This window comes from Pithys albifrons, chromosome 5 (assembly GCF_047495875.1).
Source record: "Pithys albifrons albifrons isolate INPA30051 chromosome 5, PitAlb_v1, whole genome shotgun sequence".
NCBI lineage: Eukaryota > Metazoa > Chordata > Aves > Passeriformes > Thamnophilidae > Pithys > Pithys albifrons.
In genome coordinates, this window is record NC_092462.1 from 36313588 (window position 1) to 36336949 (window position 23362).

A 23362-nucleotide genomic window follows, 5' to 3' on the forward strand; every position below is an offset into this window, starting at 1 on the left:
AAGATACTGATAGTTAAGCCTGTTACTTTGAACAGGTAATCACAAAGGGAGTTTAGTTTAGAAACTTCTGTACAAGAAAAATTGATCCACTTTAGAGACAGTGGTGTTTTCCTTGGTCCAGATACTCTGACAATGATCTTGACAGTATAACAATTTTGTTAGAACATATTTTCTGTAAATGCTGATTTCAGTATTTAAGACAAATTATTTTTCCAAAGTCTTCTAGCATAAACATCCTAGAATTTTAAATACTGAACAGTTTCAACTAACACCTTGGAGATAGTTAGATACCACCCTCTTTTTCTTCTAAAAAGGTGAAGATGGGATAGACTTTACAGAATGGCTGAGTGTAAAGTTGTAAAAGGAACTCAGTCGTTCTTTCAGAGCAGTCACTTCATAAACTGAACAGACCTGAGTGTTCCATTATACAGGACACTTAGAATTTCCCAATGTGCCAGACCCAGAAACAGATTTACTTTGGATAAAGCAAAGAAAGAATCCAAAAATATATTTGGCAATGAGAGTGCTGGGGAACTGCCTCATTTCCCCCCGCTCTACTAATCATTGGATCCTAATGTTTGGGTGGGTTTTGGGTGTCCCCCCCCCACACACACACGCACAAAAGAATCTGCTGGTTCTACAAGTTCAAGATTAAATGCTGTAAGGCAGCATATGTTAGTGTAGTGTATAGTAATCATAAGACTGTGTTTTAATTGGTGGTGTTATATATCTCCAAATATGAACTGTACTAATTATATAGTATTATGACAAAAGCCTTGCTCCAAATATATAATGCTTTTAATTTAATCAATATAATTTTGAGGGAAAATATACAATTGTCAGTCACTCTCTATTGGCACCTACCCATTGCTGGGGAGAGAGGAAGACAAACTTGCCCTGAAAAGTCTAGTTTTGGTCAGTGAGTAGCTATCAGTTTATTGATAGAAACTGTCTGCAATGCAGAATATACAGGTTTTGTGATATAGAAAAAAAATCATTTTTGTGGGTTTTGGGGCTATTTTTTGTTTGTTTGGTGGTGGTTTGTTTTTTGGCTTTTTTTTATATTTTGATCATGCTGTATGCAATAAACAACATTGAACTACTTTTAAAATAAATCCTCTGGATAAGTGCAGTTGCCAAGCTAGAAAATAAATTTTCTTTGCGAAATTTAAAAGATTCTCCAGTTGGCTTTCCTAGCCAGATGACTTCCACAGTGTTTATATCAGTAGAATGTGAATATGTAAATGATTAATCACCAGCATAGCTGTGATATTGTGAATTTAATTTCCTGCCCAAGAACAACTTTGCTGTAGATGCACTTGCTCTCCCAATGGGTACTTGTAGAAGTCCATGGAGCTTTTGACATCGTTAGACTTCTAGACTCTGGTCTGCAGTTCTGCTCCCTGGACATATCTTCTCAAAAGAACTTTTACCTTTAGAAGCTTTGGTTGAGATACAGAAGTCCTGACCCTTAAGCACTCCTCAGTCAAAGCTCACATTAGAGTCTTTGTCATGCTTCTGAAATACAGCTGTTGTGTGTTGTTTAGCTTTGTCTAAGGCCTTTCTCATGGTCTAACTAAAATGGTAAAAAGGAAAATATCAAAGGTTGTTACCATCTACACATCACCACCTAATAGATGATATCTGTCTACTCCATCCACATTATTTTAGTCTGCTGTAACTTTAAAGCCTTTACAAATTCAAGTAGGAACTTAAAAACTAATAAAACCATGTGAAAGCAAAATGCCATTCAAAAAACTCATATAAGATCAAAAAAATCCCCACCAAAATTGTGATTTGACAGACAATGGTCTTTTCAAACCATGGGAGCTGCATACTGTTTGTAACTAATGAAAATCCATACAGTTAAATAGAATTTCAATGCTTTTAAGAAAGTCTATACATCTACTTCTTTATTGACTTTTCAGAATATTTGGTCACAGGCCACCCCATGTAACCTGTTCAATTTTGTTTTTAAAGATACTTCCGGTTTGGTTTTTATTTAATTTTCACATCTAGCAGTCAAAAATACTCTTTTAGAGAAGAAAAAATATAGAAAGCTTGAGAATCTTCTGGATGACTGCAGATCGATATTTCTATCAGAAGAGTGGACATTTTATTGCATGTTTTAACTGAGTTGAAAGTGAAGACCACTTTTTTAAAAATAGAATTACATAGGGAGAGAGGGATAAAGTTCTAATCAAAATTCAAGATGAAACAGCAGAAATCTTCTTTAAATGTATGGCACAATCCTTTTACCAGTTCTGGTTGTGGTATGAAAAAAAAAAAGTAAAATATTGCCCAGCATTCAGTGGAAATTAAATACCAAAAAAAGTAGTGGTAACTGTAAAGTAATTTAGAGTAACAGGTCATATACATCTTAGGGAGGCATCAAAACCTACAGGCTTATATCATAATTCACAGGTATTACAAAACTGTTCCAATTATTATGGCTTTAACAGGTTTAATTTCTCTGCTTGCCATATAGAGAAAAATCACTGATGCAAGAATTTAATATTTAGGCTTACTGCAATATAAACAAATTTGTCTTAACCATACTTTCTTTCTCTGAACTAAGTTTTATGGTACTACATCACTTTGCACTTTGCTTTCATCTCAGCTGAATAGCTGATGTATGCAAAACTTGATGCTTCCCAAAAATGCTGGTAATAAGCCCAGAAGAAGATGTATGGTGCAAACACTCTCAAAAAACTTCAGTGTAATTTGAGCATATAAGACTGGGACAAAACCAAAGTTAAAATTAATTTAAACAAGTTTATCCATTTCTACCCATACATATCTTAAAAAATTGCATGAAAATGAGTTTATAGTCAGGTACAAGAAGTTACTTTTATAGTCTCCTATGATTTCCTTTAATCTCTGCTCTCTCACTGTACAGAATGTCATCAGTTTACCCTATCATCATCTTGAAGAAACATTGGAAATGAAGGCCAGATAAACCCCTTGCTTTCAGTTTTCATGCCTTGTATCTGTGATTCAGAACAGGATTTCTAGGAAGGTCCTGCTAAGCCAGGAACAGTCCAGGGATTTTGCAAAGACCATTCTACGTGTATGATCCATGGATTTCTGACACAGTGGAAAAAAATCTGGCTGAAATTATGATGTCATACTGAGCATGAGCAAAGCTGAAGTTTTGGTAGGAAGGGGTTTTGCTTGTTTGTTTTTAAATAAAAGAACCATGATCTAGCCAAATATAGGCATAGTTCAGTGTAGAGAAAAAGTCTTATTTCTGGCATTAGTAAGATCATCTGCCAAACAAATTAATTCCCTACAGAAGTGCTCTCATGCTAAAATGTCCTTAAGATGTAATAAGCACATTGCTCTTGGATTAGTTTCAACTTCAATACTTTAATTTCAAAGGCACCTGATTCCCACAAAAGGAAATTTTTCAAATTGATGAGAAGCTGATTGCAGGTTCTTCTTGCAATGTACTATGGACAATTTTCATGAAAGATGATGCTCTGCTTTGAAGAACATATTGCTGTATACCAACATGTGAATGTTTTCTCCACGGAAACCATGGAAAATGCCCTAGTGGGTTTCAAACCAACATATTTGGCATAGCTGAGGGTTGTGCTGGTTTCATGTCTCTGGTTGCCATACAGAGAATAATCACTAATGCAAGACGTTTTGGTCTGTAAATAACTGCATTTGATGCAGTTTACAGTGTTGGAGTAGTTCATGATCCACTAAGTAAGGAGAAACACTAGTCAACAGAATTCCTGTGTATTTTAGAACAATTGCATTCCTTTTTCTAAGCCAAAACATAGCCATCACTGTTATATGAATGTAAATCTTTCTCAAGAAGTCTGGTTCTCTTCTTTCATTTCCTGTAGCATGTTAGCTGCAGCTTATTTCAGACTGTTTTCTCTTAAGCTCCCAGAAAATGTAAACACAGTATAAAATCTTGTCCACAAATCTTCATACAAAGTCATTCTGACTCCCGCTAGGAGTACATTACCCATAAAAGCAGTTATTGTCTTTTTTCTTTTTTTAATAATATGTTTTACTGTCTAGGCAAAAGAACCTGGTTTTTAAGGAATGAAATTAAGTCTTTAACATGTTGCGCTTTGACAATCTCAGTCTTCATAATGCATGTCTTTTTCCTGAACATTATAGTGGATTTTGGTTGCTCAAAAGTTCTGTTCAGCTCCTGAGTATCCAACAAACATGAATCTACAGATGAAGATGACCTCACTGGTACAGTACACCAAGAGAGCTAATATAAAAATTATTTTACAGTGCTGAGTTAATTTTGTTGCAGTGCTGCTTTATTCTCTCTTTAGGACTGTCTGATCTGTGGATCTTCTGTTTTGCCCAGCAGACTGAGATGAGTCAAACTATGGAACAATACTGTGAACTTTTCTGCCTATAGTCAGCTTCAATTTGTCATTTCTTAGTTTCATTCTGCAACTCCTCACAGCAGTCTGTGCTTATTTATTTTTTACCATTTGCAGGTACCACTAGTTATCATTTAACAAAGTCATGAAACATGTATTTCTCTCTCAAACCAGACTGGAAAATGGTCATCTACTTACAGCTGATGGTGATTTCTGGTGTCCTTCTCTATATTTCCTGCATTTTGATAATATGTTGGCAAATATTTTCCAGATCCAAGTACAATGTGGCATGCCAGCTATACATAGGGAGAACAGTACTTCCTATTCCCATCAATTTGTGCCCAGCTCTCTCAGATATGTGGACTGTCCTTGACTATTGCTGTAAACATAAGTCAATGAATGACTTCTTACCAATCATAACTGCATTACATTTCAGGTTAGCTTTCATCCAGGTTTCTCCCAGAATAACTTTTAGTTACTTCTGCACTGAAAGTTCTTGCAATACTATTTTAATATGAATGCATATGGGTTTCATTTATATAGATATATAATTCAAACAATAAATTTATGTGTGGCTATTAATTATTAGTACTAATTAACTATAGAGCAGAGTCTTGATAGTAAGAAAACTGGGTTTGCTTCAGTAAAAGATGGCATTTCTTTCAGACCCCTATGTTTATTTAGTTGAAAAATCTCTGGTACTTGAAAAAAGTATCTTTTTAGATATCGTAGTTACAGCATCATCCAAAGCTTCTCTATTTCTGTTTAAATGTTAAATGCTATACTGCAAGTTTAGGTATGTAGCCTACAATGTAATTCTTTTTCATATCAGCTGTCTTTTTTATTATCCTGATGAAAATGCTAATATAGAAATTTTTCATCTCTCTTTCCTGTGATTGGATTTCAGTAAAGCTTTTAAGACTGTCTTTCACATGATCCTTCTGAACAAAATGTCCAGCACACAGCTGGATAAACACATCATGTGGTGGGTGATCACAGAAGGTAATAGTGAATGGGATAACATCAGACTGGTGACCTGTCACTACTGGGGTTCCACAGGGCTCCATCTCAGGCCCAGTGCTCTTCAGCATCTTCATAAATTACTTGGATATAGGACTGGAAGGGATACTAAGCAAGTTTGCAGATAATACTGAATTTGAAGAAGCTGTTGACTCCCTGGAAGGCAGGGAGGCCCTGCAGAGAGACCATGATAACTTAAGAGGGCTGGGCAATCACCAACCATATGAAGTTGAAAAAGGCAAAGTGTCAGATTCTGCACCTGCGTTGGGGCAACCCTGGAAGTACCTACAGACTGGGGAATGAGATGCTGGAAAGGAGGGCCAACCATGTCCTGGGGGGCATCAGGCACAGCATCGCCAGCCGATCAAGGGAGGGGATTGTCCTGCTCTGCTCTGCACTGGGGCAGCCTCACCTTGAATATTGTGTGCAGTTTTGGACACTTCAATATAAGAAGGATATCAAGCTATTAGAGAGCATCCAAAGAGGGAAATGAAGATGGTGAAGGGCCTTGAGGGGAAGCCATATGAGGAGTGGCTGAGGGCACTTGGTCTGTTCAGCCTGGAGAGAAGGAGGCTGAGGGGAGACCTCATTGCAGTTACAACTTCCTTGTGAGGGGAAGAGGAGGGGCAGGCACTGATCTCTTCTCTGTAGTGACCAGTGGCAGGACCTGAGGGAATGGCATGAAGATGTGTCAGGGAGGTTTAGACTGGATATTAGGAAATGGTTCATCACCCAGAGGGTGGTTGGGCACTGGAACAGGCTCCCTTAAGGAAGTGGTCACAACACCAAGCCTGACAGAGTTCAAGAAACATTTGGATGATACTCTCAGCACATGGTGTGTCTCTTGGGGATGGTCTTGTGCAGGCCTAAGAGTTGGACTAAATGATCCTTGTGGGTCCCTTCCAGTTCAGCATATTCTGTGATTCTGTGAAATATATTTTAATGGCCAGCTTAACCACTTAGACTAATTTTAACCTGGAAAATAACATCCTTTGCCTGTATCTGCATCTCTGCCTGAGGATACCTATACATTTGGATGTGTACTTTCCATACATTCACAAGAAAGTTCTGGGAGAAATTTGCAGCAAGCAGTACTGTCTTGGTTTCAATATGGATGTGTTTCTTTCAAGAGTTCCCTGCCCATGTCAGAATGTTTGGAACTATATGATCTTTAAGATCGCTTCCAACCCAAACTATTCAGATTCTATGGCTTTATGATTATATATTGGCCAAATCAATTTGTCAGGATACTTTGAGATAGTATGTTTAGCTATTAAACTGAAGGCAGCAAATACAGCACTACTTAGTTTTCAAAGAGTTTCAGGGGACTTTTGACTAGTGAGTCAAGTATCTGAAAAATTAGTAGATAATATAGAAATAATCTAGATTGATTATTTCTCTGATTTAGAATAAAGAAATTAGACTGTTAAATAATTAACATAAATATGACAATTTGGGTGAGAAAATGTAAAGGAAAGCACCTCACAAATTTACTCAAACTATTTAAAGGAATTGACAAGAACCATGTGGATGAATGAAATCTAGCTGATACAGTCCAATGGATTTCCAAATGTTAGCAACATTTTGAAAGGCTTCTGAAAAATTAAGTAATCAAGGGTCAAAACTGCAAAAAATAAGTCTTCTTGCCCAAATAAAAGTAAGTGCTTAAAAGAAATTAATTAAAAATAGAAAAAATTTATCAGTTCTCAAAAAAACAGGAGATAACCAGTTGAATTCCACACAGAACTGTGCTGAGTCTGGCACTGTTCATCTTATATACCTCTAGTTCCCAGTCACTTATGTGTTAAAACCCAAACCAAACCAAATACCCCTTCCTCCAAACAAGGGGGAGGGGGGGGAGGGAACCTTCAGGTTTTGGGTCTTTACATACAACAGCTTTGTTTTATCAGTTAAGTCAATGCATATTCCAAGACTTTGGCAGGAGATATTTTAAAGATCTATATTAAAACATATTATTATCAGCGTGTGCATCTATATTTCTATATGTTCAGAATGTGTTGTTTAGTTAAGAAATATAATTATATGTTATTGAATATGCCTTGCAATATCACTAAATGTTTTAATGCTCATGTTACAATGCCAGTAATTTTTATTTAAAGGCTGAACACTAGTACAGGAAATCAAATTTATTTTACTGATAAAACACTGAGGTTTTTTTCATTGTTTTCACAACTTTTATTTTAATAATAGTAAAGAATTTTCTAATTTACGGATTTGGTGTTTCCCAGCAGCAGGCTGAAACACTTGTTGCCTGTACTCTTACCTTGATACATGGTTGAGCACTGGTACCTAATACCTTCCTATTCAGATGATAAAACTACTCAGGCCCCATTGGGTTAATGATATGATCTGTCCCAGCACACTTGCGTTCCACTGCTTCTACACAGCATTCTATTTTTTTTTTTTGACTACATTAAATTGCCACAACGTTGATGTGGGGACAGCATGAGTACACTCTAGCAGAAGTGAAGGAGGGACAGCACATGGTGTGGTTCTCCAAGGGCATTGCTTCCAGCTTGTGAGAAAGAGGCTGCCATGGCTAAATCTAGTTACAGGGGTCAATTTACTGTGTGCAGTGGAAAAGTTGGAATGAGGGGGTTCACTGGAGGAGGTGAAGGAAGCATAAATTGGCAGGTACTGAAATGAGATGGTGGCATGGGGAACAGATATGCTCTGCTTGCTGAAACCTTGCCACTGGGGTCAATGGCAACAATTTTGCTATCTGGAGTATTTAGAGACAGAAAACCTGTACTTTGAAACCTGTTTGACCAGGCAGAGATGACTAGAACTGTCATTAAAAGTCAGTGGCGTAGTAACTTCCAGATCTCTGAGAGATGACCCATTCTGCAGGGGTAGAAACCTAAGCTTCTGTGTGCATTTATCTGAGTTTTTAGATGTCTTTCTTGAGAGCATTGCCAGTTCCTTGTGCAGCAGAAGGGCTATATGGCACAGCATAAGAAAAGCAAATGTAGAACAGCACCTCAAAGTTCAAAGGATATGTGCTCCTACTCTGAACATACCTCCTGTGGTGTCATTTGTTCCATTCAGATGAACTAATGTCAGGTGACAGGGCCTGGACAGTAAATGGCTGGCAGATTCAGCAGTGAGTTATTTGTCAGTAACCTGAACACCTGCTGGAGATGATGGAGTAGGTCTGAAATAAACCAATACTGCTGCAGCCTTTAGCAGTAGAGAGGATGAGCTCCATAAGATATCACATTTTGTTTTAATTTATGATGTGACAATCGTGTGTCCTTGTAACTTTTTTTTATTTTATTCTCAAAGTATTTCTGTATTTTTTAATTTTAATTTTAGTATTTTCTTTGTCAATTGTGATTACATTAATCTTGAAAAAGATAAATCAAAATGAGTAGAACTTTCTAGACAAATTCTACTAAATTGTTCTTACATGCTTCTTATTTTGCTTAAGTTGTTTGGTTGATTTGGTTTTTTCTGAGGTAAATTTTAGCATGCTGGTTTATAGATGTGTAATGTAAATATGATATGATCAATATATTTATTATTCTGCTATTTTATTAAGCTGTTTCCTTAAGCTTTTCTAGCTTGACAGTTTCTCAAGAGTAAACAAACTTGTTCAGGCCTCTGTTCAGGGCAAGAATGCAATATAAGAATACCAGAATCAGTTTTCTATTGAGCTGAAAATACAACTGGCTTGGATGCAGCTGAAGGAGTCTTATAGGAAGGTGGTTATAAATGCACCTTTGTACTCTCCCTAATTATTTTTTTCATGCACTTGGGCCCAGGAGCAGCCACTATTGCCCTGTACATCAGTGACTTAAAGCATTGCTCTCTTTGTTCCACTCTGACTTATTTTCTGCTTTTCCCAAACATCTATGGAAGCTTTCAGTAATGGAAGGTCTTTAAGCATTACTTAAGGACTTGTTTTCATAATTTAATACTAAAGAACCATATTGAGAAATACAGGAATGCTTCCAGACTCCCAAAGAGAATTAGAAAATTTGAAGTCTTAACTACACTTTCTTCTTTAGTTTTTCAAAATGCAGTTTCTTGCCATGCTGCATAAAAGAGGACTATCTCATAACACCTTTACTAATTTTAAATCATTAATTCATGAATGGTACTTCTTTTAAGGAGTCACAACTCAATAAACTATGTCAGATAGAGAGATCTCTATGCATTAACTGTTTCAACTGTCACTGTGGACATATTCAGTATATATTCTCCTGAATTGTTGGTATTTTCTCATTTAAACTGAAACAAAAAATCACTTTCTATAGTATTCCTTGGTATTTGTGTAAAAAAAGAAAAAGCCTATTACATAAATCTACTTTAAAAAGACTATATCTATAAGATGTGAACAAAGAAAATACAGTGACCAGCAGGGCTGGTTTGGCTTGTTGTTTTTATTTATGTATTTATTTGTTTTTCCTTCCTTGCTGTGATTCTTACATATACATATACAGTTAGAGTATAAATTCCTTCTCTTTAAGTCCCTAATGTGCTACTGAAACTAAGTATCAAGCAACAGTATTAACAGTAGCAAATTTCACTGACTTCCTGCAGATAAACTGCTCTTTGTAAATGCTACTTTAAAACGTTTGGGGATATTTTGAGGGTAAAACTTGCTTTCATCAGGGACCATAACAGAACAGTCACTTTTTAAAAAGTAAGTAGCACTGTTGGGGGATTCCTTTTTCGCTGCAGAAAGCAGCAGTGAAATCCCCAAAGGACACGCTGTAACCTGTTCTAAAGAATAATGGAAAATATGACAGGAATCTGTGAGGTTTTGCACTGGAACTTTACAGCTTCGTTTTCCCTTGCCTTGTTGCCCGTGTTTTGCCCAGGCAGCTGTGGCCGCTGGCGAGGCGGTGCGGGCGGAGGGCGCGGGGCGGCGATGCTGCGGAGGCAGCAGCAGCAGCATCGCGGTGCCGGCCGGGCCCCGCACGCAGCGAGGCTGCCCGAGGGCGGAGGGCCCTGCCGGGCCCCGCCCGGCTCGGCAGAGCCCGGGGAAGCTGCTCCTTACATGGGCATGTCCGCGGCTCGCCCGGGGCCCGGGCGGGGTGGTCGCTGGAGCCGGGCCGGGCCGGGCCGGGGGTGGCGCGGCCCGGGGGGCTCAGCCAGACAAAGAACAGTCCCGGCAACCAAATAAGGAAATTGGAGCTGGAGGATTTCAGAATAGGAGCAGGGGGAGATGCCGGGGAGCAGCCTGAGTGCCGGGAGCCGCTCTCTGTTCTACCAGCGGAGTGGCGAGCGCAGCGCAGAGAGGCTCGCGTACTTCTCCATATTCCTCTGTGATCCTCTGCCAGCAAAGCTGAAGAACTCAAGCTGTGTTTGTCATATTTTCTCATGTTTCTGAAAGCACTCTATAGATTTTTGTTTATAAAGGAGGGTCTTTGGCAGGCCCGTTGGTTAGCAGACTGAAAATAAATGAGTCATCCGCTGCCAGGGGGAAAGAATCCCATTGCAGATAATTTCAGGCATTACAAAAAGGCATTATGAGTTTTTGTCTACTGTAGTGTTCTGATGAAAACTTAGACATTCATCTAGAAAGGGTACACATGCACCCCAAGAGACAGAGGTGTCTGTGCAGTTGAGAGCAGTAGTAAGAGAAAGAAAAGAAAGAAAAATGAGTACTAAAATAAAACCCCAAACTGTCCTGACAATTCAGATAGAAAAGCATTTCATAACAATATGAAATATGAAAAATTATTATGGGCTATCAGAAACTTAAGTAAGGTACTGTTTTAAACATAGGTATAGAGTTCATATCCTGTGATCCGAATCCACAGTGTGTTGGGACATTGTTTTTTCTAATTATATGGTCTGACACTGAAAGGTCTTATTCCTGGTGGGAAAAGACAGGGAACACCATTCACTTTTTCAGTCCAGACCCACCCGGAGCAGGAAGAATCAACACAACAGAAGCATTCAGGAGATAAAGGAGCAGCCATGATCTCTGCTGACTGTGTGAAAGCTGGAAGAGAGGAAACTAAATAGCTGTGGGCACAAATTTCAGCAGTAAGGTTCAACATACTGGCCTGGTTTGCTCTGATTTAAAAACATTAGCAACAGAATGTCTGCTAAATTCACAGACTTTATAGCAAACAATTACATGCACTATGAGCTTGACATCCTGATGAAAGGAAGGAAGTTATGCCTTGATCTTGAAATCATGACAAGATCAGTTCATAAAAAGCTACTGAAAAACATTTAAAATATCGTAGGGAAGCCTGACTCAGAAGAAACAGCTTCTTTATCTTTCCTGACAGGCCTCACAATTACAGCAGCTGTAAGTTACTGAAGTGTAACTAATTGAAAGATACAACACACTCACTAATACCATATCAGGAGTATTAAAGAAGAGAATATAGTGTTGAGATTTGAGTTCAGACCTGGGAAGTACTTACAGGTGGCATCAAATTGCGGTAACCATATATGACTTTATATAAGCCTCCTAATAATTTTAATATATGAAGTTGTAGGTACACCTGTGATAAATACGTGGTAATGCTTATAAATGTGATTTTCAGTATCACAGCTGAAGAGAGTTATGCCAGTTTTACTATGAAGTAAAGTCTGAGGAGTGAATCGTTTTCCAGGTTATATTTTGTTATATTGAATTTCCAGAGCTCTTACACATTGCTATACCAGTAGTTGTGCAGGCCAGGAAATCTCATGGATTACTCATGATCAGAACAGACCAAGCAGTTGGGTACTGAAATATCTGGGTACTTGTAGGAGATCATTGGGATTCTTGAATTTTCTATATGCTTGAGGAACAATCACTGTTCCAGTTCCTTGTTAGAAAGTGCCTACATTGTAGACCCATGGTTTTTCTCCATGCTGTCATAGGGGTTACACAGTACATGTAATCAATATCATTTAAACAATTTTTTTACCTTTATTATTTTAGTCCAAAAGGTGAAATAGTGGTATAACAAAGAAGACTTAAGTATGAGTCAAATAATCACCATGTGTATAGACACACAGGTGCACATACACATGTATTACATTAAAATGGTGATTGCTGTCATGAAAATTGTCTCAGTAATAGAAACTTCTAATTTTTGCTTTCCTCTAGGTATTATTAGAAGTTTGGGAAAGATCCTTTGTTGTTGTTGAATCCCATTTTCATAGATCAGTGACTTTGCAGTATGATTTGCTATGAAGTGTTAGCTCTAGCTGTGTTTTCCTTTCTGTAAAACACATAACTTTAATGGTGTTTATTGACAGAATTGAAAGTGATGGGAAATGTTTGCTTAAGTGATCTTTCTTGCAACAAACATGTGATGCTTTGTTTTCCAGAAGTGCTAAGAAAAACAAAAGCCACAAACAGCTTAGTACTTCTAGTTCAGACATTGTGAATTTCACCAACAGGAAATAATACCAAACAAAGCATATTACAGTTACAACCTCAGTGTCTGCCAACACCAGCCAAGTTAGATAGAGCAGGATACTTATAATACCAGATTCAAGAGACTTTTAAAATGCTTTGTACTGGTACATGTTTGGCGATTGCCATTTCAGAGGTACAGTTACTCACTTTTGCTTTTAGGAAATCCTAACTTTGTATTCTGGCCTTCTAAAGAAATCTCAAACTCTCATGCATTCCAAGAAAATCAGTGTCCTGATCCTGGTTTAGTAATCCCTATTCAAAGTGTTAAATGTTGTCAAGTACAGTATGGGAGGGGATATAATTTTATGGAGGTACTTCTTTTGATTTTAAATAAAACTTCAAAAATCCATAATGGTTGGCATATCAAAGCTTGTTTTGCACAGCTAGTGTAAATGAGATGTATTTCCCTTATGTAAGAAAAACAGGGAGAGTGCTGAATAGGTCTCCCTAGATCATTGAATTCAGTCAGCTGCATATGAATCAGTTTAGAATGTTGTAAGCTCTTTCCATTCCCGCTTCTAATCAGTCCTTCAGGGTCTGTGTTACTGACATTTCCATCGAAGCTTAATGATTTTTGAACTGTAATATGATGCAACACTCCTTTGTGGCTAGTTGAATACTATATGGGTTGATTTACAGGCATGCATATATCCTTGAATTATTTTCCAGTTTTTAAGACCAAAAGAATCTCATGTCAAGTGTCTCCCCCATGTAGAGAACGCCATTTGAATGTAAATCACAACTTCTTTCTAGACATCAGAATTTTTTAGATTTGGTTTGTTGTTGGGGTTTTTTTTCCTTTTAAAAACATCCTGGTTTGATTTTAAAATATTTGAAAGACCTGTTCTGAACTAGTATGATCAGAATCGCACACTCCAGTGTAGCTTTAAATGTCTTTGTTAAGTCACCAGCTAGGATGCTAAAATTTTGCATATCATAATGAAGAAAAAAATGAGGCCAATAGAAGAAAGGAAATAGAAATGTGTAGTTATTTGTACTATAGTAGCACCCGGAAAACAGTAGTTGTCAATGACGATATATGTATGCACTATTAAAAGACACTTTCTTCACTGAAAGTACAATGCAGGCAAAAAAAGTTGCATTTAAATTATACAAATTATTCTGTAGTAGTTTTAAAAACTGGACAGGCTCTCCTGAGTTGTTTTATCTTCATTTGTTCTCACTCAGATTGCTGAGGAGGTATTTACTTTGTGTAAGGTTTTCTCTCTGCATTTTCAGCTTTTCTTTCCTGAAGTCATCCTTTTTAGTCTTTGTACTTTAAACAATACTAATTTCATTTTATTTACAGGGTGGTATGAAAAGTGAATCTTAATTCTCAAAGAATGAATGCTAGCAAAAAACTTCTGGCAGTTTGTTGGTTGTTGGCTTTACCAACCTCTACCATTATCTCCATTGGTTCACAGAAATGAATTTTTGTGGTCTTTTACTGCATTTTTCCAAAAGCTGTTTGTTATAATTATAATTACATTTAACATATTTAAATTAAATATTAGGACTTAATTGGAGTTGTATGCAGTTGTCTTTTTATGTGTCAATTAGTTCTCTCATTTCAGTTTGCCAGTCATACTGTACATGTAGTTGGAAACTCTTTAAACTAGAAACAAATGTTCCTGGGGCTGGAATGATAAGCAAAGTTGTTTACAAGAAAGAATCACAGATCATATTAAGTTTTAAGTTAAACATATGGTTTTGTTTCTTTTCTCTTTGGATCTTTATCTCACATTGTGTCTCATGTTTAGTTCCCAGTAAGCTGTGCTTTATTTTCCCTTTCCATGCCGTTATGCTTGTGCAGTCACAGGGAAGCAAGTGTCTTGAACTAAGCTGATGTGCACAAGCTGTCTGTGCTTTCATCTTCCATCCCCATGAAGTGAACATGCATGCATAGAAATAAAATGCTTATGTGCAAAATATGTAAAAGCTGTAACAGAAGAAAATGTGAGAGAACAATGCATGTCTTTAATGTAGTATTATCTCAAACTAGTATAATCACATACAAAGGAGAAGGTGCAGCTAAGAGATGTAAGATATTGGTTTTCTATCATTGACTTTTCCTATTGTACACGAGTTTGTGCTTTGTTGTGTGTGCTACCTTATCTGCTGCTACTACTGGCTGAACTGTATTCTGCTTGTTAGATAAAATACTATTCTTGACAAGCATACCTACCCAAAATCATAGAGACCTGATCAGCCAGGAGTGATACTCTTTATCCTTGTACTATCTTAATACTGTGTCTATGAGCTACCATGCTTCTTCCCCATAGTCACACACCAGAATTGGAAACAGAGTGCTAGTGTAGTGTCAGTCTTCTTGGTGCCGGGATCTGGCATGTCACTCTCTGTTCTAGTAGTGAGGAGATGCTTCATTTTCCCCTCCCTTTTTCCTATTTGTCAGCATTTCTCTGTTCTACCTGTTACATTCTGAAGTCATCCAGAGCTGAACTATAAAACACACTGGTTGAACACTGGAGGTCAAAGAAGAAAGAGGAGCACTCTTGCTTTTGGCTGCCCTAAAATCTTTTAGTCCTTGTCTCAGATGCCGGACGTGAGATAAAAGGCAGTATGTGTGTACACTTATTTGCTGATCATGAGGTAGAAAATGCAAGTGATACCATTGATTGCTTCTGTGGGCTAAGCATGGAATTGTGAATGGATTTTTTATACATGTGTCTTTTGTGATTATTCATCTTGTTTTAAGCAGATGTTTAAGTAGTTGTTACTAGTGATCAGTTGTGTTCTATGATTGCTTATACAACTGATGTTGGTATGTAATCTGTAAGAAAGCATTGAATCTAGACCAAGTGGGTAATAGTAAGAAGGGTATGAACCAGCAACAGAAATCGAGACTCTTTTATCTCCTTGTGGGAAATTAATAATTATAAATAAATAAATAAATTTTAAAAAGGAAAAAATATAAGAAGGGGAAAAAATTAGCTACCTTCAAATGATGTCCTTAGTAAGAGGTAGTAATTAAACTATTGAGAGTAAGTGTTCGACACTCTGGAAGGTTTTGCATAATTAGACCACAAAACAGCAGGATTTTTATATCATATAGTAAATGTTTTCTGATCTCTGCTGCTATTCTTTGGCAGGTGGAGATGATACAGGTGACTATTTGTAAAACAGATTATTACAGTGCAATAGAACAATATGTTTTTTTCTCAGAAGAGTTTTAAATTCAGTTTAACCTGACAATCTGGGGACTTGGTAGTAATCAGTTGTGGCATAAGTGCTATTGAAAAAGAACTAGAAAGCATTTAAAGGTTTAGAAGAATAACTTAAGAATTGCTTCTGGAGTTCTACATTAAACATGTAGCAATCCCACCCACTCTCACATGCAGACAAAAAATGATGTGGAAATCATAAAAAAATTTCCTACGCACAAATGGTGATGTAAATTCTTGTGACAACACTTTTGTGCAGCTGTATGACAATATGGAAGAGCCCAGGATGTTTCCCCTACACTCTAGGCAGCTGCAGCAGCTGCTTCTCCTCTAGTAAAAATTTCTGAAGCTTTTCTTCGGGCTATGGATGCCAGGTTCCTGGAGGGAAAAAAGTGAACTTCCAGGCCGGGACCCGAGCCTTTATGTGGCAAAGAGTTGATCACAAAGTCCCAACTCTTGCTGCTCCGAGGGGAGAGAAAGTAAGTCTTAGGCTGCGGCAACGGGGAGAAACGATCCCGATGGCGAATGGCTTTGGGGAACACGCGTCTCGCTGCCGTTCCCGGCATCCTGGTAACGCCTCCCGTATGCATCGGGAGCCCGGGGCGGCCGCGGGACTCTTAACGTGAAGCTGCCGGAGTGGGCCGCGCCGGCGGCTCTCGGTGAGTCACGGCGCGGTGGCCGCGCCGCCGGGCCCGCCCTATATAGCGCGGGTACCTGCGGGCTCCGCTCCGCCCCGCTCCGCCGTCCGCGCCTGAGAACCGCGCTCGGGTATGTGAGAACTGCCCGCTCAGCCTTTGCGAGGTAAGATGGCAGGAAACTTTCATGAGTTCCTACGTGACGTGTCTTCTTCAAACGAAGTGAACGCAGGGCTGAAGCGGTGATGGGAGGAGAATGGTCAGGGCAAAGGAAATTATATCTGTAATCGGACCGGGCAGACTTTCTTTCGAATACTTTTTGTTTTGCACGACTCTTGTCCTTTTAGTTTGCCACATCGTGTGTAGTTGCATTCGAGTCTGACCGATGCACTTTATTTGCCGACCCTGGCCGTTCCCTTGGTGTTTCCAAATGCAGAAAGGATGCTGTTGTGGCGGCAGCTGCTCTGTGCATCTCTGTAGCTTAAGACCTGGTAAATCGGTCCTTAGTACATACGATAGAGCAGTAAAGTATGAGTGCTTTCGCAGCCTTCTTTGCAGGAGACTTCTATAGGAACCTGGTGATAGTCTTGGATTAAGAGAGTTGGTATTGGGCAGGAGACTTGATATTTTAGAAAACTTACTAAGGCTTCTTAGCAAAATTAAACCAAAATCAAGCAAAATTGTTTGTGTTTTTGAGGGGTTTGAGAGGCTTTATTGCGGTTTTGTTGTTTGGGGGTTTGTTTTAGTTGTTTTGGGGTTTTTTGGTTTTGTTTTTTTTTCTGTATATCAGGAAGACATATTTGGTAATCTAGCACTGATGTACTCGTGTAGACACATTTTTTTGTCTCATGTTTATCACTGAGTGTTGAGAGGAATTTGGTGTTACTTAGTAACTTTGTAACTTATAACAGTACCAGTTTTGGAGATTCTTTATTTCTTTTCCAAGTCTTCAGCCATTCGTTTAAACTTTAGTACTGAAGACAAAAAAAAAGTTTCCTGGCAGCAGGCACATAATTAGAAAGAAGGCTGGGAAAAGTAAGACTGGCCTTCCTTATAATGATGTGTTTACAGAAACTTGGAAGGCAAAAATATGCATTGGCTATCAGAGAGAAACCAACGTCTGCTGTTGGAACATTTGGGTCAGCTTTATATTAAGGAATATGGCACTGCAGAGCATACATCTAAAAATAGGAGTGGACACAGTCAATGTTTCATTAGGCTTTGAGGTCAAGAAACTGTTTCTCCACAGTATTCTGTGGCTGTATTCAACTGAAACCATGATTCCTGGGAACTAATTTTATATTTGTGAAATTAACTTAATAAGATGTATTACATATTGTGCAGAAAGTTTTATGTTCACTGATAATTCTGCATGCACAGAAATCCACCAGAGTTCTGGGGTGGGAAAAGTTATGATGATGTTCTTTAAGAAAGTCCAACAGTTTCCAGACATCCAGAGCTAGTCTGTGTTTCACAATGCATACCAGACGTAGAAGGATTAAGGTACAGAATCGATAACAAGAGGATGGGGTGGGGAACCCAACCATAGAAATAAACAGCAGAAAAAGTTAAATGGCTCTCAACGTGTCACTTGATTGTACCTAAAACACGTCACCATGAAAAGAGGGCAAATACTTGTGAGAACAGGAGTCTGAGAGAGACTGTGTTGCATCTTGCTTTTGCTTGGAGAACAAAACCTAAAAGAACTATCTGTTAAATAGTGTTCTGGTACTAATTTTCCTGGCCAGAAGGAGAAACCCTGGGGGAAAAGGTGGGAGAAAAGGGTTAACAGTGTGAATAAAAGAAATTAGAAAGATGGAGTAGGAGGTATACAGATATTTTTGCAACTTTTGAAACACTTAGGAATATACAGATAGGATTTTGTTGGAATTAGGAGTGTCTCATTTGGATAAACACATTTCTCTCCTCTTTAAGATAGTAGAAATCCGATAATCACAAAGTAAGAATTTATGAAGTTATCATACACTGCAATCTGACATAGAAGTTTTTCTAAAATTGAAATGGTGGATATGTAGTAAAGGTTTGGTAGCAGTTGGCAGATCTATGGCACATAACTTTTCTTGTAGCTTTATGAGAGTCAAGAACTTTTTTTTCACTGAAAAACTGTTCTGAAAATTTGAAGTGCATTTAACAATTAAAGAGCACTGATGTAAAATGTATGTTTTATGTTTTGTTATTTAATGAAATCCTAGAAGATTCTCGGTTCTTAAATTTATCTCCTTTTTTTTTTTTTAAGGGCAGAACAGTTCTTTACATATTGTCCTGGCCAGGCTCCTCTTGCTGGACACTCATGTGTCTATTATTGGGGACCTATTATTTTTGACTGGCCTGAGCCTACTGTTTCGTCTTTGGAGAGACTGTGTAATGATTGTAACATACAAAACTTTGCTAAGTATTATTCTAAAGTAATTACTTACTTGTGCAACTACAATTATTTTAAAGTAGCTATTGAGAGCTATGGTTCCAGGCAACAGAAAGCAACTCACTATTCTCTGCTTTGTGCCGAAGCTTTTTTGGAGCTTATATGATGGTGTGTGTGGAGGTCCCAATAGTCTCACTGCTCCACAAACAGGAGCATGGTGGCAGTTTTGTCATCCACTTTGTGGTCTGTGTGACTGCAGCAGCCATTTCTAATAGCTATGTTAGAACAGCATGCCTGCCTTTTTTGTAAGGACACAGCGGTAAATCTGATGAGTAATGTTCAGCTGTTGGGCTTTAGGCATTGTAAGACCAAGGGAGCGTCTGGATGGAATAGATCTGTGGGAATATCAGCCCACTTGCATGGAGAATTTCTTCTTTCTCTGCTCTGCAGGATTTCTTTCTATTACTCTGTTTCAGAATGATCTGTGAGAGACTTAACTTGTTGAGTTTGCCTAGTTCTCAACTGGGCAGAGTAAACGGATCTTACTTGTAAAATCATGTATTTGATGGGAAATTATTGTAGTCCTCAAACAGCAACTTAATGTCTCATCCAGTTCTGTTTAAATTAGCTGCTTTGCAATTTTACTCGTGGCAACATTAATGTGTATCCTGGGAGCAGAGTAGGCTGTCAGTGCAATGTCATGTATGCAGGTTTCCTCTGTGTGTATAGCATCATTTCCTGTAGATTATGAATATTTGTAGACACTAAACCTGAGAGACATGAAGATGGCAACTTTGGGGTTTAAAAACCCGAGTTTCTAGTATGAAAATATATAGCTAAGGGAAGTGCATAAGGGTGCAGTGTGAAGAAACTGTCCAAAAGAAGAAAATAAGCCTATGCACCATTAAGTTGCATAATTCCCATATGAAATGTGTTCACTTATTGTCATGTGTCTTTTCATTTGCTGCTTAGTCTCCAGGAAAGGAGCGTTCAAGTATTCGTTGGCGTACTGGACCTTTACTGACCTGTGAAGGGTTGGTGGTCCTAAGATTTTGTTTTCACAATAAAATTTTCTGGGTTACATAGAACATAATAATTGATTATAGTCCCATATATCCTTGAGAATATAATAATTGGCTGGAAATATTTAATTCTGGGAATATTATTTAATCAAAATATGACTATGGAATTTTTTATTCATGAATCACCTTCCATCTTGGAAATATTCGAGCTTTCTTAATAGATAGCATTTCAATGTTAGATTAAGTAATAAAGTTCCCTTTGGAGTGAAGCTCCCTCTCAGTAATAGCAATACTGAGCAATGATTTCATTTGGAAGAATTCAGAAGAATACATATAGAGTTATTACTAACAGAGTTATAGTATGCCCAGAAAACTCATTTTAACCTCTTACTCTGCAGAAAGTGAAGAGGAGAGTCTTCTGACCACTAGTATCAGAACTTCCTGAAGCATTACAGATCATTTTGGTATTCATGTAATTAAAAATATAATTACCATAGAAAGAGAATCATTAATTAAGGCAGTTCTTTTTACACATGAAGTCTCCTTTCTGGATTAGCACTCAAATAGAAAAATTAAAGAAATATTTTTCCTCCACACTGCTGTCTAGACACTAAATGTGATCCTTTTCCCACCTGCTTGAGACATTCTGGCCTTTGCCAAGGCAGGAAGTTTATATTTCCTTCATTGAAGCAGAAAGTGATTGTAATTAGTGTATTTTGTATGACACTCCCCAGTGCTTCCCCTTCCACAAAGGAAAGGAGTTTAAGATAAACAGATTTTATTTTTACATAAATAAAGAAATACTTTGCACTCAGTTTCTTGATAGGCTTTTTCTGGCTTATGCACCTGTGTGAGGTGAGCCAAGAAACAACTGAATCTGCTTTCTGTAATTTTCTTAGTGTGCATATCTGTCCAGTGATAATTTGAGTAAGAAATCTTTGATTACCTTAGATTATCTTAAACCATCATTTAGTAACCATTATTCCTTAGTAACCAGAATTCCTTACAGTCCTTGCCAGGATATTCTTCTGAGCCTGGGAAATTGTGTTAATTCACATCACCAATGTATGTTCCTCTTGAAATTCCTTCTTGAGATGCCCTCAGGATTTTCTTTGTTACCAGTTTCAGAAGTTGGTGTACATTATAAGTGCTGGTAGGATTAAAAAAACCCAATTCTTCTAATTAGTTTCTTTGAGAAACAAATCTTATATCAAAGTTTACTATAGTATATTTCAAACAGAAAGTGGCAATGTGGGATTGAGTTCATATCTTGGCCTTAAAAATATGGAAGAATTACTTAGTTGAAGAGTAGAATTTGTGCATCAGGAGCTGCAATGCTGCGTTGCCAAAGTATCCAAGTTTTGGTAAATGTTTGTAAGATGGCATGTCTTATTTGTCGTTTTGGTATCGGTAAAGTGAAGGCTTTTCAGAAAAAAGACTATTATTTGCAGACATGATGTGTCAGTCAGCAGAAATGTACAGGAAAAGATTCTTTGGTTTTCATTGGCAGTATGGTTGCATTTTTTTTCCAGGCTAAAATGTAAAAGTAGCTTAACACAACAAAAAAACTGTTTTAGTCATGTTAACTTTTATACCAACCAAAAATCCCCATCAGATTTACAGTAAAGACTAATACTAATCTTTTGTGCTACTGTATCCATTAAAACCACACAGTACCTGAGTTGCATGTGTAAATAATGGGGAAACAGAGGGCATTATGTTTACAACATTAGTATTTAACTGTTTGCTTTTATGATCTCAAGTGGCTTTGTTTCAACCTTTGCATTTAAAAGAACATGACCAAACTTTGTACTAAAACATGTGGCCAAGAAGGCCAATGGCATCATGATGTGTATCAAGAATGGTGTAGCCAGCAGGACCAGGGCAGTGATCCTCCCCCTCTCCCTGGCACTGGTGAGGCTGCACCTTGGAGTGCTGCATTCAGTTGTGGGCCTCACTTTAAAAAGGACATTGAGGCTCTGGAACACGTGCAGCAAAGGGCAGTGAGGCTCCTGAAAAGACTAGAGAACATGTCTTAGGAGGAACAGCCGAAGGAGCTGGGGTTGTTTAGTCTCAAGAACGGGAGGCTCTGGGGGATCTTGTCGCTCTGTACAACTACCTGAGAGAAGGTTGTGGGGAAGCAGGAACTGGTCTCTTCTACTGGCCTGCACTAAGAGGACAAGAGGAAGTGGCCTTAAGCTGGGGCAGGAGAGATTCAGATTAGATATTAGAAAAAAATTGTCACCATTAGGGTGGTCGGGCATTGGAACCGTTTGCCCAGGGAGGTGATGCAGTCACCATCTGAATCTGGCTCTGGGGGATATGGTTTAGGCTAATAGGGTTTACAGTGGTAGTGCTGGGATGGCGGTTTGACTTGATGTTTTTATAGGTCTCTTCCATCCGTGATAATTCTATGGTTCTGTAAAAACACTGATTTTAGATGAAGATTCAGTCAGCTGGATTTAATTTTCAAATTGCAGTTCAAAATTAATTCCTCTCCTATGACAAATGCATTTCAGAGAGCAAGAAATACATACATGCAGTATCTGCTAGGCTGGAGAAACTTCATTAGGAGGTCCTGCCTGGGTTCTAGTGAATAGAAGAGTATGGAATATTTATACTTTTTGTACTTCTGCTACAGATTAATTTAAAAAGTATGACCCCACTTCTCCAGCCACAGAGTACAGAAATCTGGTTTAAATCAAGACTCTCATGTGTTACAGCAGCTTTTCTCAGGAGAACCAACCTGTTGGTTTTAGGCCAACCTTTGAGCTGGACTTGCTCCTACTACCCATTTTTGCACCTTGCTCACAACTTGGAAGACTTCTTCTTAAAAAAGCATCATTATATTCTTTCTGTAGTTGGATTTTGAAGTACTTTCAATTTTTTTAACTCTATGGCTGAATTAATTCTTTTGAGTAGGCTGAATTACAGTATAAAAGTGCTCACTAGGAACATAATTGTTTCTTTAAGTTTTGTTTGAAGCACCGTGTGTGTGTACATGCAGATAGGTGTAAAATGTTTCTAACCTCAAAGAACAGATTATGCAGAATGTTTTTATTAGAGGAAATAATGCAAGTCTGTTTCTGTGTGCATATGAATCTGATGGTGTGTGAACATATATGTGTGTGTGTGTGTCCTTACACAGCATAAAGTAAAAATCTGTATCTGACACTTAAGGATCGTTTGTTTAAAGCAGCTATTAGAGTGCAAAACACTTTTAGTAGCCAGCTTTGGCTAGCAAGGGGATTCACCAAGGCAACACAGAAAGTTTTGCACAATTGAAAGGAGAGTTTCCTTGCACAGAAACCCAGTGATGCTGTATTTCTTCCAGCCCAACTTACTGTACTTATTTTGGCC

General features: G+C 38.1%; 1 protein-coding gene across 3 annotated transcripts in view; it reads left to right on the plus strand.

Annotated features, from left to right (window-relative positions):
• Positions 1-23362, plus strand: part of PALLD (palladin, cytoskeletal associated protein) — a 200464-nt gene that overhangs the window by 121066 nt on the left and 56036 nt on the right. The window contains exon 1 of one of the 3 annotated variants that reach the window (XM_071556215.1): positions 16647-16763. The exons of the other annotated variants lie outside the window; for them this stretch is intronic. The gene's annotated coding sequence lies outside the window, so the exon portion shown is untranslated. Of the gene's footprint in view, positions 1-16646; positions 16764-23362 lie in introns of those variants that run through there. 3 annotated transcript variants of the gene reach the window in all.